Here is a 6,495-nt window from a genome sequence, read left to right as displayed (position 1 = left end):
TCTCCAAGTCTGGGCTTTTCAAACTGGTGCAGTTATCAATCATTGGGCCAGAACTGTCAAGAGCTGGCTAAAACCACTGCCACTATACACTCTCCACATTCTCCCTTTTCTCTTGTTCTCTCTTCATGTCAGTCTGTCTCCATCACCTCTCTCTCTCTCTCTCCCCTCTCCCTCCCTCCCCTCACTTACACTCACCCAAATTTGTTCCACTTGATAAGCCCTCCCCAATGACCTTGTGCTAATTAAGCACTGCTGCGTTGGAAATATGATGGTTCATTAATGATGAGATAAATTCTGTCTCCAGGACTGTCAGAAAAATGATGACACCGTGTTTTACAGGTTTAAATAGAACAAACCTCATGGCCTCTCGCTGTGTGTGTGTGTTTAAGAGAGAGAGGCAAGAGAAAATAATGGCACAACGCCGATGTCTGTATGCATACATGCACTTGGCTCGCTCACGTGCACATACGTGCAATATGTTTGTGTGTGCATGTGTGTGTGTGTGTGTGATGTAATGGTGTTGTATGGCACTGCAGTATGTTTTATGGGGCAGCAGGGTGACTATAGTTAGTTTTGGCAGAGACACACTCTGAGGTAAACGCTATCAGGTAACACAAGCTCCACAAGGCCACTCCATTCATGCCTGTCGCTGGTGTGTGTGTGTGTGTGTGTGCGTTTCTGCACATGCGCGTGCGTGCTCTCTCCGACCTTTGCTGTAATGTCACCCTCTAATACCGAGCCAAGGACACAGAGGTCTTTCATTCAGACACAATACACCTACAAACCCCACTGTGATTTCACAGCATCCTCAAACTACGAAAGAAAAAAAAGCCAAATGGACAAAATATGTGGCAATTCATCTTGAATAACATTCAGGGGCGGCAGGTAGACTAGTGGTTAGAGCGTTGGGCCAGTAACCRAAAGGTTGCTAGATCGAATCCCCGAGCTGACAAGGTAAAAATCTGTCRTTCTGCCCCTGAACAAGGCAGTTAACCCACTGTTCCTAGGCCATCATTGTATATAGGAATTTGTTCTTAACTGACTTGCCTAGTTAAATAAAGGTACAATAAAAAAATATGTGGTACAAACATTCCTGTCCTGGACAGTTTAGTTTGTTATGTGCTGTTTTACGAGAATAAAGCAGACAAGTGAAATAGTTGTGGGATATGAGAATTTCTCTCCCAACGAGCAGCTGCCAGTCTGAATCCAGTTAATAATGAGTGTGTATTTACAGGGGAGCATATGGTGCGCCTACTTTACTAATATCTCAAGCCCCTCGTCATATCGAATACGACATGTTGTCAAAAGTATCAATTTGAAATGCAGTTTTCAGATGTAATATTTAAAAAATAAAAAAAATGCAAGAAGACTGGTTTCTCTTAGTGGGTCCGTTTGACAGATTGAGGGGTGTTTAACGTCTCATTCTCGCATGCCATGGGGACTTCGCAACTTTGTCTTCATCACACACACACACACACACACACACACAACGCGGGCTGACAGCCGGGCCGCGTCGCTGACAGACAGGGGCACACTGGAAAAGTTTTACACACAACATCACGAAGAGAGATGGAGACATCACATCTTCCCAATCATACAGAGAGAGGGAGAGAAGAGAGAGGGAGGAGAGGAGAGAGAGGGAGGGAACAGATTGACAAAGAGGGTGTGATAGAAATACTGAGAGAGAGGGGGGCCAAAGGGGGGAGGGACAGAGAGAGAGCGAGAGAAGGAGAGCGAGAGAGAAATACAGAGAGAGACGGAGAGAGAGACAAAGCGAGGTAAAGCTAGTCAGTCTTACCTCTCTTTGGGCTGGCCCAGTCCATGTTTCCCCAACAGGTGAGTGCTCAAGTGCTTCTTCATCACAAAGGCCCACCTGGTCAGAGAGAGAACACAGGGGGCAAAGGGTTAACAAAGAGGGCCTCTTTACCACAGTCAATGAAAGGGTTAACCGGGGGGACAGACAGAGATTACTTTTTTACAATAACTGGTCAGGATTAGGGCTGCGAAACTTTCAATAAATTCCCTGCCTTYCCAGAAATCCTGATTGGAGGATTCCATATTTCCTGTTTATTCCTTCCTGATTCTGGGAATCCTCCAACTAGGATTTCGGGAAAACTTTGCAATCGTAGTCAGGACAAAGCCACTAGGATGCAGCAGGTTAACTAAGGCAATGGGTTTCACCCGTGTTCATAAGGACACACTGTAAAAGAATATGTTTTAAAACACCTTTCGGAACGGAAAAAGAAAATGTGCTTTCTTATTGGTCTGGTAGTAACTCCCCGTTTTCCTSGTTTTCTTCCGTTGAGTGCCTACTGAACACGACCTTGGATATCCTGTCATTACATCAAAGAGAGTGTATCAACAACGACCCGGGAACTCGTACCCCCTCAAACGCAAACTCACACAGACAGAAACACACAATATCACACACAGGAAATATTTGAGACACCATTTCAAGACAATGTCCTRACCGTGTCCAAAGCCCTACGTTCGTTCCATTCCCTAAACAGTTTGTGAAGCCCTAATGGCGGGATGACAGGCCTAACTAGTCAGGGATCAGCCCCGTTTCTCGAGCGTTTCATCCTCTGGCCATTGAATTCACCAGTAATCACATCCTATTACGGTGTTCCTGCTGACAGACAACGACCACGTCTAAGACGACATGACAGAGGAACAGGAAAGAAAGAAAGAGAGAGAATGAAAGAAAGAAAAAGAGAGAGTTGAGCCAGCAGCTGTGTGATTTGGAGTGTTACTGCAGACACTGGTCTTCACTGTGGACTCCTGGACTTTCTCTCTCTTTATCTCTCTCCCTCTCCCTCTCGCTCTCTTTCTGTTACTCTCTCTCTTTCCGTTTCTCTCTCCATTCCTCTATTTATCCCCCCCCTCTGGCTTGTTTGTTTCTCGTTCTCTCAAAACGTCTCTCTCCATCTGCCTCTCTGACTTCCACTCTCTCTATTGGTCATTTTGTTGTAAAGAGCGTATAGCCTAATCATTTCACTGTTCATTCATAGCACAATGTTATCTTCTCCCTACTACTGGACACGCGCACGCGCACACACACACACACACACACACGCACACGCACACGCGCACGCGCACACGCACACGCACACACACACACACACGTCCTTCTGCTCTCCTACCATCGCCCCAGAGCCACATCCATCAACCCCCCCCAGAGGGCAGCCCATGCTAACTAACACCCCATATAAATATTCAAACATGTTCCACTGTTTTGTTTTGTTATCATCATTCTCTCCCTCCTCTATTTTTCTCTTCTCCTTCTCTCTAGCTCCATCTCTCCATCCATCCATCCGTCCAGAATGGTGCCTGGGAGTATGACTAAACCGCCCTCCTATCCACTGAAGGAGAATGACAAGATCAAACACAAGGGATGGAGGGACACTCCTACGAAGTGACTGGAGGCAGTGGAGTGGCACAGCACTCACTGACTCCATGAACCTGACTGCCTTCAACTAGCTATAATAAAGCAAACACGCTGCTAATCTATAGTCGAAGCAACTCTATCCTTACTCATTGCACCACCCCCAGCTTTTTTCTATACGGAGAGTCTCAGTCTCACACAACCGCACAGTCAACCTTACGAGATACCAACTACGCATGGACGGCGAGGGGGGGAAGTAGCTTGCAACACCATTTTCTGTTAATTATGCCGGATCTAACAGAGCACTACCCTTCATACCAACTCTATAGGTGGACAATGAGACGCAATCGCAACAAGGCCAATGGGGGCGAGTGTGGCATTATAGGCGGAGTGAAACGCACATGAAGACAATAAATGCACATATTAGATATGGGGACGGTTGGGTACGCTTAGCAATGTCCCTCTTATGATGCGACGGTGTTTGACAAGAGTCAAACTGCAGTGTTGTGAGATTTGCATCACTTCCACCATCCACCAACTGAAATTACTCACCTCTTCCTTACCATCTGTGTTCATATTCTGAAGCATGGCAGATAAAACAGTGATGGCATGACTGGCAAGGCCTGGAAATGGACGGGCATTCAATATGCGCACATGGGCCTGACTAATATGTTGAGCACACGAGCAGAACAAACCGCCGGTAGCATGACACCCACATGAACAGGGCTCAGTGGACAGCCACACACGAGCGAGCGTGCGTGGTAGCACACATGCATAGAATGTCACAGACCCAGCTTGGCATATTATCTGAACGGGCGCGCAAGCACAAATGGCAGGTTCAATGAAGGGCAAGGCTAAGCTCGCCTAAACAGAGCAACCCAAGGGCATTTGTTGATAAACCGGGGTGAATAATCCCCTTTTCTAGGTCCGCTCTCAGGTTACAGTCCCCCTAACCCTAACGCCACAGACCTTTGAAAGCCGGCTCGCGTCCTTCCCCCATCTTCAACCGCCATTACGACCTGCATTGCCCCCCCTTGTCATTATTGGCCACAACGGGGACATTCCACATGCCATTCATCCATATCAATATTTCCAGATGATTGAAACTATTAAAGCCTTATTTTAGCCTCGAGGGCGTCTCTTAATTTACAGGGAGCATAAAATAAAAAATTAAAAAACATATTTTTTTTAATTGAGTGAATTTCACGGTTCCACTCCCTTAGAATTAATCACCCGCCCACACCTCGTTAGCTCCGTGACGCGCCGCAGCTTACCAGATAAGACGGCGCGTTGACACTCGCGTTAAATTACCACAACGTTGCACTTCTTTCTCTTCCCTCCTCCTGCCGCGTCCGATCACCAAGGATGAAGAAGATAACATTGTCCAATCATGGGATCGCAAAACAACTTCATCTTGCCTAACAGTAATCCTGGATGGTTCGGGTGCGGGAATATTTCAATCCTAGGATGAGTCAATTCCGAGAAGGGATTCGGTTGGAGATCTAAGGGAGAAAGACCCTCTGGCATCAGTGACGGGGGGCGGGCAAATGGCTACATCCTGTGCAAAACATACAAAGCATTTCTGGGATAAGGCGGAGAAAGAAAGAGAACCGAGAGAGAGAAGAAGGCGGTCTATTCACATTCACACATTTGGCATGCTTTAAACTTAGTAAGAGTTAGCACCTAGCCTGTATTCATATAAAGAAGTCTCATAGTAGGAGTACTGATCTGAGATCAGGTCCCTGTGTCCATAAACGTATTCATTATTCTGTATATAAAAGGCAAAACTGATCCTAGATCAGCACTCTGAGATGCTTTATGAATATGGGCCATGGGCCTATTCATCAAAAAATAATAGCACTTTGCTGCCATCTGTGTCAGAAACAGAAATCATGTAATTTGATTGTGTTATAAGTATCAATGTCACCTGTGCGATGGCCTTGACAATGGTACATACAGGAAGGTGAACCACGATAAAAACGGAGAGGATATTTTTTKGGTTACTCGAGTCAAACTAAATTCTTTCTCCTAAATGGTAAGGGTGACCAAGGAGGCATTAGGCAGAATGAGAGAGGTGCCAGATGTGTGAGTCGCTCAACCCTCACCAAACTAAGCAGCGTGCCCAGGAGAGAGAGCTCTAGAGGGCTCTGTGTGTCTGTGTTTCCTGTGGAGCTATACGGAGCTACGGCTCAGTTCTCTCGGTGGGGTGAAGCCGCCTGAGACAGCTCTACTACAGTGGGCCGCTGGGCCCTGTAGAAATGACTAGTGAGGGCGCTCATCCTGCCTCGTGTGCCAGTCCTAATGATGGCGTCCACCTGCTGTTTTAATGTCACTGCTGGAGTGCCCGCCATCCCTCACTGACTCCAGCATTAGCGGCAGGTACCTCTACGGAACGCCTCCTTTTCGCCCTCCCACCTCACCATCCCCTTCTTACACCTCTCTACCTCCCCTGTCCACCAACCCTCCATCTCGTTCCTCCACCTTCTCTGCAACTCCCCCTTGCCACACCCTCCTTCCCCCTCCATCTCCCCCTCAGCTCCTCTTCACACCCCATTACTCAGATGAACCCTGGTGAACTGTGAGGTCCTCCGTACTGGAAGCCAGATCCTCACAGTAGGCCCATGCGCCAGGAGAGAGCGAGAGCGAAAGAGAGAGCGAGAGCGAGAGCGAGAGAGAGAGAGAATCCCTCTCTCTACCTTTCATTCTTACCATAATCTGCTGATTTGAGCATATCTCTGCACAGAAACAACGGGTCAAACAGACTTCCACTATATGGTCAATACAAAATAAACCATTCAATACACTACACTAAAGCTATAGCCAGACATACACACACACTATACATCCTATCTCATTCACTCTGTTTCCATAATTATACCCTACTTGGGTAAACATCATCTTTGCCTTTTCATATAAATACAGTGTGATGGKGGAAAGAGCAAGGTAAGTTGACATGTCTAAACTGACAGCTTGACGGGCGGGTAAACTGACAAAGGATCCTGAAACACATCCCCCCCCCCCGACAGGAGCGTGGGGGATCGAGACGTGATGGCAATAACAGGAGACTGACAGACGGGAGGACTTCTACCTCCCTTCTCCACCTCCCCCCC

At 47.2% G+C, this 6,495-nt stretch overlaps 1 pseudogene; it reads right to left on the bottom strand.

Moving 5' to 3' along the window:
* The window catches only part of LOC111964690 (zinc finger protein 407-like), a 141,376-nt pseudogene that overhangs the window by 49,801 nt on the left and 85,080 nt on the right, over positions 1-6,495 (bottom strand).

This window comes from Salvelinus sp. IW2-2015, linkage group LG6.1 (genome assembly GCF_002910315.2).
Source record: "Salvelinus sp. IW2-2015 linkage group LG6.1, ASM291031v2, whole genome shotgun sequence".
Lineage (NCBI taxonomy): Eukaryota > Metazoa > Chordata > Actinopteri > Salmoniformes > Salmonidae > Salvelinus > Salvelinus sp. IW2-2015.
This window is presented reverse-complemented; position numbering and strand designations above follow the sequence as displayed.